Genomic DNA, 13,045 nt, shown 5'->3' on the forward strand with positions numbered 1-13,045 from the left:
ATTGCTCTCATTTGAAGGCATTACTGGTGGCCTGGAATGCATAGGTCTATCCAGCAATACATCAAGGAATGTGCAATGTGCGCTCAAGGCAAGGCCAGCCACAACAAACCCGTAAACCATTTGTGTCCTAGCCCTATTCCACCCACTCCATGGCACACAGTTTCTATGGATTTAATTGTGGAGATGCCACCCAGTAACGGACACTCAGTAATTCTTGTGCTTGTGGATCACTTGACCAATATGGGCCATTTTGTACCTCTGAGGATGATACCAATATCCTCTGTGTTGGCTGGCATATTCCTGCAACATGTGGAAAGGGCACATGGCATACCGTTTGTCCTTATAACAGACAGAGGAATCCATTTCACTTCCCGTTTTTGGCAGGAGCTCTGTAAAGCCATGAAAATTGATGCCCATCTATCAACCAGCTATCATCTGCAAACCGATGGGAAGACTGAGAATCTGAATCAAACACTAGAACAATACTTGAGCTTTTTCTCGGTGCTACATGGCACAGAATGGAGCGCTTTCCTATGGACTGCCACGTTTGCCTACAACAACGGAAAACACGACTAATTGGGGTGTTCTCCGTTATATTGTTTGTATGGATATAATCCCAACATGCTTCCTTTTGACAGGCCGGAAACAACAAAACACCCTTCCATCCAAGCCCACCATGTGCATCTTTTTGCGGTGCTCATAGAGGCTAGGGAATAGGGATCATCTACTCAAGGCCCAATAAACCAGCAGAAAGTATGCTGACAGAAAACGATCCCAGGCGCCCTTATATCAGGTGGGAAATAAGGTATGGTTGGCCACAAAGAATTGGCATCTGAAGGGAACCAATAGGTTGAAACCTAAATATGTAGGGCCCTATCCCATTATTAAGATCATCAATCCAGTAGTCATGAAACTGAAATTGCCTGCATCATGGTGAATCCACCCTGTTTTTAATTTTTCCCTTCTCACCCTTGCCCACCACATATGCGACATGCTTATCATTCCTGTGCCAGTTGAAGTTGATGGGGAAGTGGAATATGAGGGGGAGGGTTTACTACCTCATAGATTGGAATGGCCTTGGTCCCGAAGAGCGTACCCAAGAGCCTATGCACAACCTACATTGCCCCCATCTCCTTTGACGTTTTCATACACGGCACTCTTCAAAACCTGGCTGTCCGTCGGGTCGGCGGTCGTTGCATAGAGGTACTGTTATAACCCCCTCCTAGCGCAGCATGAATGTGGTTAGAAATGATGTGTAAGAACTACTGGGTCCACAATGCAATGGTGCTACAGCCGGATCTTATCCGGGGAAGTGGGACTGACTATTCCCCAGAGGGATCCGGAACTTGCCAATTTGATTTACAAGCCGTTGGTCCTTGGTTCAGTGAAGGAGCATTCCAGTGATTTTACGCTGTTTGAGGACTCGCCGAGGAGACGCCAAGGTGCCTTGCCCTGCTCGGACTAGGAGTAGCTGTTACCACGGAGAACAGCCATGTCTCCTTTCACAGAAGAGTAATCGCCGATATCCCGAAATTCCATGGAGCAGCATTCTGCTGTTCAGGAGCTCCCACACCAAGAGAGAAGGAGACTGCTACGCTCTTGTAGTAAGCTGTATCTTTTTCCTTCAATACTTTTTTTTGTTTATATGCACCGGAGAGCGGAGCATCTCCATTTTTCCCTCTGCTTGCTATACTCCTCATTGTGATGGATGTAGGCTTCCCCTGTTTGCCTGCTCCATAGAGCCTTGTTTGCAGCAGGGTGTGATGGGCTGCCTTTGTGCTCTACGCTTGTTACTTGGTTGCGGGGGAAAGCTTTCTTCTTGCACTCTGTCTACATTTTTAGTTATGACTTGGTATTCTGATCAGCTCACTGGGTGTCAGAGGTATCACTCTTAGCAGGAGCTCATCATTTACAGACAATTGGCATCGAGGACTGTATCCGCTACACCCTCCTCTACTAGTAGTGTGTGAGATGTATCGCACTGTGCATGCTAGTACTTTATGGGAGATAACAGTCAGTTCAGCAAGCGCCCACTCTCAAGGAGAGAGTGGTTCTGTGCACTCTTTTCGGTTAGATTCTTTTCCTTGGATTATCCTTCCATCTGTGCTGGTCTGGTTCCACCCAGCTATAGACTGTCTTCCTCAGATCACAGTTGCCTGTACGAGACCCTGACTATGAGTTTAGCATTGGAGTTGAATGATTTAGGTGGAGTAGCTTTTTGACAACCTATCTGGCACATATAGTTGAGTGATTGAATGGTTATAATTATAATAGTCCTTTCTTTCACCTACAGGGTGTCACCATCCACTTCTGGGAATCTCATAGGAGGAGGTCAGTTTCTCATCAGACGAGGAGGGAGGAGGCCTACGGGTAGTGGACTGCTTCCTTTTGTTTCTTTATCTTTTTTTTTTTTACCCTTTCTCTTGCATACTACTGCACAGGGGAGATTGTTCAGGCTCCTTGTGGAGTATTGCAAGGGGAATTGGGAACTATAAACCGCCCCTGCTGGATCTGTTTCAGAAAGTTAGTACTGGTAACCAGTTGTAGTCTGACACATTCCCTCACTCACGCATAGTCACTCATATACCCAGTCACTTACATATACTGCCTTTCACATAACCAGTTACTCACTCCCACTGACACAAGCACTCAATCACTGACAGTCATACACACACTCACTCAGCCATACAGCTTCTCACACATGCACTCTCTACCCCAAACAGGCACTGACTCACCCTCTCAGTCATCCATACAGGCTGTCACACACCTCCTCACCCCCACACACAGACAACCATAGAGAGAGTCAACCAATTAATCACCCATATAGCCATTCACATACCCACCATCATCCATACTTTCACTGAAACACATAATCACTCACTTATACAGTCAGTGACGCACCCTTGCAGTCATTCAGTCACTCATACACCCACTGATTGACCAATAAACCTACACTAATTCACCTATGTATATATATTTAACACTCATAAACGTTTTAAAAAACTCAGTCACTGGATGATGTCATCACTGATGTCATCACTGATGTCATTTGAGATGTCATCAGTGATGCCACTGACCATGTGATGAGTGATGTAATATGTGAGGTCATAAGCAGTGCATTGCTGAGTCAAAAGTTACAGTAACTCAGGTAATTATAACGGCTGAATTTCAGGGCAACTCAGAACCAGGATACAACATATGCAGTAGCGAAACATATGATGATACATGAAGGGAAAACATGGCTTGACATGACCTACTCAGGATTGGCAATGGTTCCGATGCATGAGACCTTAAATCAAAGACGCTTGGAGTCATGACTCATCATTAGGTTTAAAATGAAGATCCCCATAGGATTGAATAGGAACGAAGAGATGTATATACATCTCTAAGTATATAGAGAGTGAAGTGCACAAGTTACTTGGGTTCCGGAGGTGGAGCCTTATAGGCATTGACTTGCTTGGAGATGTCTCAAGAGGTGGGGCTATGATAACCCTTGATAGTTTGCTAGAGGGATTCCAGATGGGTGGAGGAGAATTCCTTTGATACTGCCAGCTGTGCTCCGCTCTCCACTGCCATATGAAAGAAGAGACAGTGCTCCCAGAATACACCCCATTAGAGGACCCTCTGTTCTTGGACCCCATGATTCAAAAGGCGGTTTCATTAACGTATACAAACTAGCTGGTGAATAACACTCCAGATTGTCTGTGTCCCTTGCGGAAGGCCTGGGAAACAGATGTGGGCCTGTTAGAGGATGACGTTTCAGTACAAACAACAGTGATCCTCAAATGGTTAGGATAAGGATTAGATAAATATAGTTCAGAATCGATACTATATTCTGGAAGTCCAGCCGGACAACCGATTTAATTTCGCAATAAAACAATGCACACATATAGGAACAAAATACTTGTGGGACACAGTCCTGTATCCAATTAGAACAGTAACATTACAAAACAAACAAAGGCATTTCAGGCAAGACAATAGGAGCTTTTTACATTATACAATGTTTTAAGCTTTTGCAAAACAGCGAATGCACTTTTTTACACACTGGATTAATACGCATGCTGTTTTAGTAGGGGTCGACGACGTTTCGATCCTGTTACGAGGGTACTAGGATCATCATCAGGACATTAATGTGTACATGCCTGATTGTAACCGAAATTGCCTGGAGTCGTGAGAATGCACGGTCCGGCCGTGCCTTAGGCAACAACGATAGCCAGGTTAAGTGACGGTTCAGTAGATTGAGCTGAAGAAGAATCCAACAGTTGACGGTCCAACAATTCTAGCAAGGGTTTGTTTAATTGAGGCGGCGTGACAATGCACGGGATCCAGCCAGGTCCTCAGGTGCGGTGACCGAGTGACAGGATGACGCTTCGGCAGAGGCTCTCCAGTGCCCTAGGGAAATAGCTGTCAGAGCGCGATTTCGACTGGTCCAACTCCGTATCCTCCACAGGCATATGCCTCGAGAATGGTGGAGGTGCATATTAAGGGAGGGGGCTCCACAGACTGTCTCAGGGGATGCGGCAAGAAGGGTTCGTTTTTCCATATTTTGTGGTCCTGTCCCATGATCCAGAAAGTTTCGAAGGGTGTTACCCGGGTAATGGAAGCTGTAACGAGTGAACGAGTTCCGCTTGAGCCCAGATGGCACATTCTTGGTGTTACAGGAGAATTCACGTGGCCAAAGTGGGCCAAAGTGTGGCTGGCTTTGGTGGGGGGGTTTGTTAAGAGGAACATAGCGCAAGCTTTGGGGGCACCCGAATCTCCGATAGCGGCTGCCTGGCTCAGTGATATGCATTGGTGCAGTGGCGCGTAGCAGGTCCTATATCAAAGCCGGGGCTGCCCATGAAAATGGGGGAACATATGTGGGCCCTGGACAGAATATAGAGGCCTGTGATGAGACTTGTTTGAAACATCATGTGTTTTTATGGGGTGCTCAGGGACGTACTCCAACAGGTTTTGCTGAGCTCCACGCATATTTTTTTATTTTAGAAGGTGGGGTACGATATCTTGTTAGTTGTCATGTCTGATAAATGCTTTTGATGTATGATATATAATGCATATACCTGAAGCTTGTTTTGTTTAATAAAAATAATTTTAAAAAAAAGTATATAGAGAGTGTTACAGTTGTTATCCCTTTGAAGAAAAGAGAAAAAAAGAAAAAATACATATAAAAGAATACACAATGTATTCAATAGTGACTCCTTTGGGTAACGAAGGAATTGGCTCAGGATGAATCTATCTAATCAAATTCATACAAGATGCGAGTCTCACCAATGATGTCATCTAGAGATCGAGTTAATATGGAGTATGAACAATCGAATACATACAAAAGATGGACACAAAGAGGGCACTGAGCCAAGAATTGTGGTACTATGAATTAGACACTAAGTCATAATAACAGTAATAGTATGACACCTAGGGGTCAATTTTGATCCGGGTCGGACAGCTCTCCGAGAGCTGTTCGTAGCCTTACCTTGCGACCGAATCGTACCCTGAGCCGGTTCGTCCTGGCGATGAAGTACGATGCAAATAGCTGACAAAAATCAGACCGACACGTAGGCTGTGATTCAAGCTTCATTCTCCGTCCGAGCCGTAGCTCCGAACGCCAAACTGAGTCGCCCGGAAGCAGTATCCATAACAGATTCCAGCCGGACAAGTACGATGCGCACATCATACGCGCCGGACTGGTCGCCACGTACGGCACATCACAGCATCCGGAAAAGAAGCATAACAGGTACGATTCATGCCAGATCTCAATCCACGGCTACAAGACGTACCAGCTTGCAACGGGTATGAGACAGAGCAAAAAGCAGCGTGTACGAGACGAACACATCATGAATCCCATCGCGCAGGTCATACCAGTACTATACATCTATGACCAGATCAGGAACCAACGCGGACGGTGCAGACGGTAAGTCAGACACCCACCACAGAAACAAACGACACGTACCCGCCAAATGTCACACATACACAGGGGATCCATATCCTGGCCACTAGCAACAGGCCACCATAGGAGTTGCATGGCCAGCACCATTACCACCCCCACTCAAAGGCCCTATGTTGCCCAGCATTCCTGCCACACCCACCCATAGGGCTTATGTTCCCCATCACTACTGCCACCCCCATTCATAGGGCTTATGTTGCCCATCACTACTGCCACCCCCACCCATAGGGGACCTGTTGCCCATCACTACTGCCACCCCCACCCATAGGGCTTATATTGTCCATCACTACTGCCACCCCCACCCATAGGGCTTATGTTGCCCATCACTACTGCCACCCCCACCCATAGGGGACCTGTTGCCCATCACTCCTGTCACCCCCACCCATAGGGCTTATGTTGCCCATCATTACTGCCACCCCCACCCATAGGGGACCTGTTGCCCATCACTACTGCCACCCCCACCCATAGGGCTTATGTTGCCCATCACTACTGCCACCCCCACCCATAGGAGACCTGTTGCCCATAACTCCTGCCACCTCCACCCATAGAGCTTGTGTTGCCCATCACTCCTGCCACCCCCACCCATAGGGGACCTGTTGCCCATCACTACTGCCACCCCCACCCATAGGGCTTATGTTGCCCATCACTACTACCACCCCCACCCATAAGGGACCTGTTGCCCATCACTCTTGCCACCCCACCCATAGGGCTTATGTTGCCCATCACTACTGCCACCCCCACCCATAGGGGACCTGTTGCCCAACACTCCTGCCACCCCCACAAATAGGGGACCTGTTGCCCATCACTCCTGCCACCCCCACCCATAGGGCTTATGTTGCCCATCACTACTGCCACCCCTACCTAGAGGGGACATGTTGCCCATCACTCCTGCCACCCCCACCCATAGGGGACCTGCTGCCCATCACTCCTGCCACCCCGACCCATAGGGGACCTGTTGCCCATCACTACTGCCACCCCCACCCATAGGGCTTATGTTGCCCATCACTACTGCCACCTCCACCCATAGGGGAACTGTTGCCCATCACTCCTGCCACCCCCACCCATAGGGCTTATGTTGCCCATCACTACTGCCACCCACACTCATATGGCTTGTTTTGCCCAGCACTCCTGCCACCCCCACCCATAGGGCTTATGTTGCCCATCACTCCTGCCACCCCCACCCATAGGGCTTATGTTGCCCATCACTACTGCCACCCCCACTCATAGGATGGGTGATGCGCCACACATTCATCATACACCAACATTAGGTATGTCAGCAAAATACATCCCCCCCTAACATCATGACAACAGTGTGTAGTCTGTGACAAATGTCCACAACAGTGATAATAACTTCGAACATACAATGTAACTACCATCACATGTGTGACCAAAAACTGAGTGTGGCCTACACAAGGCAAGCATCACTAGCACTGTGTCAATGTAAACATAACCCCCCCTCACTGTGTAGAACAAAAGTTAAGTGTGTAGTTCCAAACTGCATCAAATGTTGAGAATTGTGGTGATGTGGTCGAAAACCCCCCTCATCACAGTGACCAAAAGGTAAGTGTCATCATGGTCAAAGCTGCAAATTCCAAACAGCATGTGTGATTTCTGGTCCCAACACATGAAACACTTTTGGAGCAAAGTAGTGGTTGTGTCCCATACCCACAGAGATGTGGTGAGGCTAACAGTGCTGTGAAAACCTAACATACTCTCGGCCATGTGCAGACAATCACCACCCATGGGGGCTGACAATGCATACAATGTACAATGACACAAAAGCAGAAGTGACCATCACAAAGCATATACACATCTCGAAAATAGACACACAAATCAAAACAACCTGTGTAGAGTGTAGGTGTCAGGTCACAAACTCCCATTCCATGCCAGCAATGGGACCTAACAACCAGGATGAATGTGCAGAATGATGTGATATGACTCACAGGGACAGCAGGGTAAATCACAAAAACAACATCCAGACACTGGCCCACAACAGCAATACCAATGCACTGGTGCAGATGCACAAACACAAACAGGCAACCTCACACTGCACATCTGACACAACATGTGTGTGTGCGTGTCTCAGTATCCCCAGGCAACTACACAACACATGAGGGGGGCTGAACCACAGTGAGACAGATATGGACACAGTGCCATACATCAATGGGCCCCCCTTAGTGGGCAATCAAGCATTGTGAGATGAGAGGGAGCACAACAGACACATATGACACAAGCTGGAATGAACAGCAACTAACACAGCAAGAGACTGACACTCAACAGCACTACCCCCAGGAACCAGATATTGGGGTGACAAAAGCATGTATAACAACGTCCCCTGTGATGACAAAGGTAGATGTCGTACAAACTGTGAAACCCAGACATGTGTCCTGTGCCACAAACGTACATCACACCTACACAAACACAAATCACTCAGCATGGCCCATCATCCATGGACAAACGGGAGCTAGGGGCCCATCCATGCAAACATTTACATCAGTCCACCCTCAACACCACACACCCTGAACTGCACCAATGTGCATTTGTGAATCCCACATGGACAGGTGACATTGCACATGCACCCATGACAAACACAGTAATGTTGGGAGGAACTACGGTGCACAGACTCGTCATACAAGGACAGTTTACAACACTGGTGAATGCCAGACATACTGCACAGTATGCGGTACATGGGCATGACGTCAAAACTCAGGTAACCTTCCAAATACCTGCCACAGTCCCAGGACAATGCAGAAGCCAAGGCGAACCACAAGGCACACATGCTGACAACTGCAAACATTGCAGCCCTGAACTGGACATGCAGGATCACTCACACACACATACACATGTCTCAATCACTGAAAGGTACCACCTAAGGACAACTACATGATATTGCAAACAAACAAGTGCCTTGGGGACACCTGACTGTGTCCCATCTGCGTCTGACCACATCATTACCACTCAGAACAGACAAATCCCAATGATGAAACACCAATTAACAGTAGTGTGTCATGCACCCACACATCTGGTAGCCCATGGCAAAGTTGTGGGATGGACACAGTACCACTCCGCAAGCATCAACAACAGGAACATATCAAGGGAACACTGCCTGTGTATGAAAAGGGATGTGGACACACACATACACATGCCCACACAACATGGGCCCAGGCAATGTCACGGAACAACACACTTACTTGAGGAGACTCCACTCCTGTGGAAGCTCAGCTGTGCTAAACATAGTCACAGCAGGTCTCACTTGGTCAGTCAGCCATCAGTTACCACACAATGAAGTCTCTGGTCACAACAGCCTGGGTTGTGTGAGGATAGTGCACAGGATGGTGGGTGCTGTACATTGGGTTTTGAATCCAAAGTTCACAGTAGAGTTGGAAGTGTTGGTAGCCGAAATGTCCAGAGTAAAGTCCACAGTCATCTGCTACATTGGACCAACATGAACCCTCCATGTCATGTAGGCGAGTTGTGTCAGATACGACAAGGTGAACGGGTTGCGCACAAAGAACATTGTCCAGAACAGGTTTAGAGGCCCTGGGGGATGTGCAGGGACATCTGTGTCTCACTTGTCCTTCTTCGGATGACCCCTCTTCTTCTTTGGGGGGGATCCTTGGCTGCATGCATCTGCGGTGCAGGGGACTCTCCGCCAGAGTCATCCTCCCTCCCTGTGGCACTGGCAGATGGTGTGGCAACAGATGTTGTGGCCACACAGGGAGGTGTGGACATGTTTGTGCTGATCTGGCGGAGGCCTAGGAGTATGTCCTGATGCACCGAAGTAAGTGCATCCCACTTTGCCTCCATGCGGGCATGGTGGGCAGCCTGCTCCTTTTGAATGTCCTTAAGGATCCCCACTACCTGGCCAAATCCTCCGGTGCTATCCTGGTAAGCATCTATGATGCGTGCCAGTTGAGGGCCATCATGCAGTCCAGACCTCTCTGCAAGGTGCGCCCTCTAAGTCCCACCCCTCCCAGCACCCCTATCCACACGGGCAGGACCTGCAGCGGCACGCACAGGTGACACTGGGACCCCTTGGGTGTTGTTGCTGTTGGTGTTGTCTGTAGCTTCCTGGGGGTTTCTGTGTCCCTGTGCTGTCAGTGTTCTGTGGCCTTGGTCTGTCCGTGTTGGCGGGGGTGCTCTGTCTGTTTCCAGATGCTGGAGGTGTGGGTACAAGGGGTGCAGATGTTGGTACTGCTGGTTCTGCACGACGACTCACACCAGAGGTGCCAGGTTGTTCGTTGTCATCCGATGAGGACAGAGACGGATCCACACCAGAGAGCTGAGGGTCTACCAGAGTCTGGGACTGGGACTCCTCTTCATTTGGTGCTGTGTCCCCAGCACCACCTGTGTTTGGAAGAGACACACAATGTAAGTTATGTTTCTACAGGCATCAATGGTTCACATACATGACATTTTCTACTGTAAGTCCGGATGCCTGCCTGTACACTGCTTTGTCCAGGGTTGTCACGGACAGAGATTGATTTTGTTGTGGCACATTGCTCAGCCAAAATGAAACATTTCAATGTGCATGTCGAAGTGTGTGCATGCCCAGCTCATGTGTAGATTTGTCTGTACATGACCATTACTACTAAAGGGTCATCACATTGCTGACACAGGTGTGTCATCCCTGTACACATGTGAGCTTTAACAAGGACATACGTGCAATTCCACTGAGGATAGGTTGTAAGATTGGGGCATGTGTGGTAGCAGATTTTGCTAGCCTTTGTGTGCCACATTGGTGTATTGGTACGACATGGTCACAGTCCGGAATGCCTGTGATCTCTTTGGAGGAAGTGTTTTTTTACAGTGTTCCTAGTTCCCATCTTATTTGATACAAGTGATGATGTCACCATCGTTAATGAGTCTGGTGCTGAGTTTTGTACGTGCATTTGTGATTTGACTTGTCAATGTTCTCCATGGTGACATGGATTAGGCAAGGTAGCACTCTGGCTTTTCAATGCTCATGACAGTGAGGGCCGGTGGTGTGTGTGTTGCAGTTTGGCTGCTGTGAGTAGCATGTCTCCTCCAATGCAGTCCAGGTTAGACCTTGTGTCTACAGTGTCTATGTCAGTGAGGGGTGTGTTGTGTGAAGGATGCATATGTTTCAGCACGATGTAGGAGTGGAATGCAGCTCACAACAGCACCGAGTGTGAATGAGACCATGCTATGGTGTTGGCTATATTGGTGTGTCCATTCCATTCCATTCACTGTCAGATGTCCCCTGTCAATGATGTATATGTGTGTTCCTGTGTGTTTTGTGCAATGTACCATATATGGCTCTCCACACTTGTCATCTGCAAGACACACCTCTCCAGCCAGGCCAGGGGGCACCCCTGGACACTGCATCCCCAGACAATGAGTTTGAACATATGGTTGCAATGGCTGTGTGTGCGACCGGGTTTTGTTTGGCCAGTGCATATGTGTGATTGTCAGCCATATCATTTCTCAGGCCCACGTGTCAGACATCTTGCCCAGGCATCATCTTTGTGAGTGACTGGTACCATGTGTGCAATGTGTTTTAGCATAGAAGGTGTGTGTATGGCCAGCATCGGTGTTATTTGTTTACAAGTCAGGGCCTCCTTCTCTCCCAGGCCAGTTAAGCCATCATGAAGCGTGCCAACATTGCAGTGGGTGCAGGTTAACTTTCAGGATGTCAGTCAGTGCAGTCCTGGTGTTTGTTGGTGCCCAGTTCCCAGCATGGCCTTGTGCTCCCCACAACAGAGCCCTGTGTCAGACATCTTGTCAGTCAATTCCCACTCCCTGTGAGGCAAGCATGGTTCAGTGTGAGCTTGCTGGGCCATGAGGGTGGGAGGGGAATGTGTGGGACTGCAACTCCCATCATGCTCTTGGCTACACCCTCCTTCCCAGCATGCCCATACTTCCTTCCTTTTGACTCTGCTTCCCTGTGAGGGGGTGTGACAGCAATGGCAAGATGGCTGACTGTGCAGTCCTGGTGTTTGTTGGTGCCCAGTTCCCAGCAGGGCCTTGTGCTCCCCACAACAGAGCCCAGTGTCAGACTTCTCGTTAGTCCATTCCCACTCCCTGTGAGGCGAGCATGGTTCAGTGTGATCTTGCTGGGCCATGTGGGTGGGGGGAAACGTCTGTGACTGCAGCTCCCATCATGCTCTTGGCTACACCCTCCTTCCCAGCATGCCCATACTTCCTTCCTTTTGACTCTGCCTCCCTGTGAGGAGGTGTGACAGCAATGGAAAGATGGCTGACTGTGAAGTCCTTGTGTTTGTTTGGCTACAAGTCCAAAGAGAGCACCTGTGCTTCACACAGCAGCACCCAGTACAGTGTATCTTTGGCTGATATTTCACAACGGTGTGAGTCAATGCATTCTACACAGTGAGTTGTGTGGAGTTTGTGTTGAGGGGGGTGTGTGTTTCCACATGCTGGTATGTATGGTCAGAGCTGTCAGTTGTCCTTCCCACCCGGACAGACATCCCACCATGAAACGTTCTTCCATTGGAGGGCATGCAAGTTGTCCTTCAGGATGTCAGTTAGTGGTGTCCTGCTTCTGATTGGCGCACAAGCCCTACCAGGGCCTTGTGCTCCCCACAGCAGTACCCAGTGTCAGCCATCTTGTCAGTCATTTTCCACTCCCTGTGATGTGGGCATGGTTCAGAGAGGTCTTGATGGCCAATTTGGAGGGTGAGCATTATATGTGACTACAAACCCCATCATGCCTTTGGATACACTCACTTCACCTGCATACCCAATATTCCTTCCTGTCAGTAAGCTGCACTGTGAGGTAGTGTTTTTGTGGTGGCAGCAAACTGACTGGCAGTGTTTATTTGGCTTTGTGCCACTGCCTTGCTCTATTTGTTTGAAGGTTGGTACATGTCATGGCACAGTTCCAAGTCACTATGAGATGGCAGGTATTGTGTTTGTCTGACTAGCATACACATCTTGGGATGATTATCTCTTGGTTACTGTGGCTTTGCAAACGGTGCATGGTTTCACTATCCCCTTGCCACACAATATTGAGTATGTTGTTTGTGTACTCACCAGGCTCTGGTATGTCTGCTAGACCATGGACACTCTCTGGTGGTAGGATGTCCCGCACCTTCTCCTTCCAGGTCCTGAAGTATACTGGTT

This window comes from Triturus cristatus, chromosome 1_2 (genome assembly GCF_964204655.1).
Source record: "Triturus cristatus chromosome 1_2, aTriCri1.1, whole genome shotgun sequence".
NCBI lineage: Eukaryota > Metazoa > Chordata > Amphibia > Caudata > Salamandridae > Triturus > Triturus cristatus.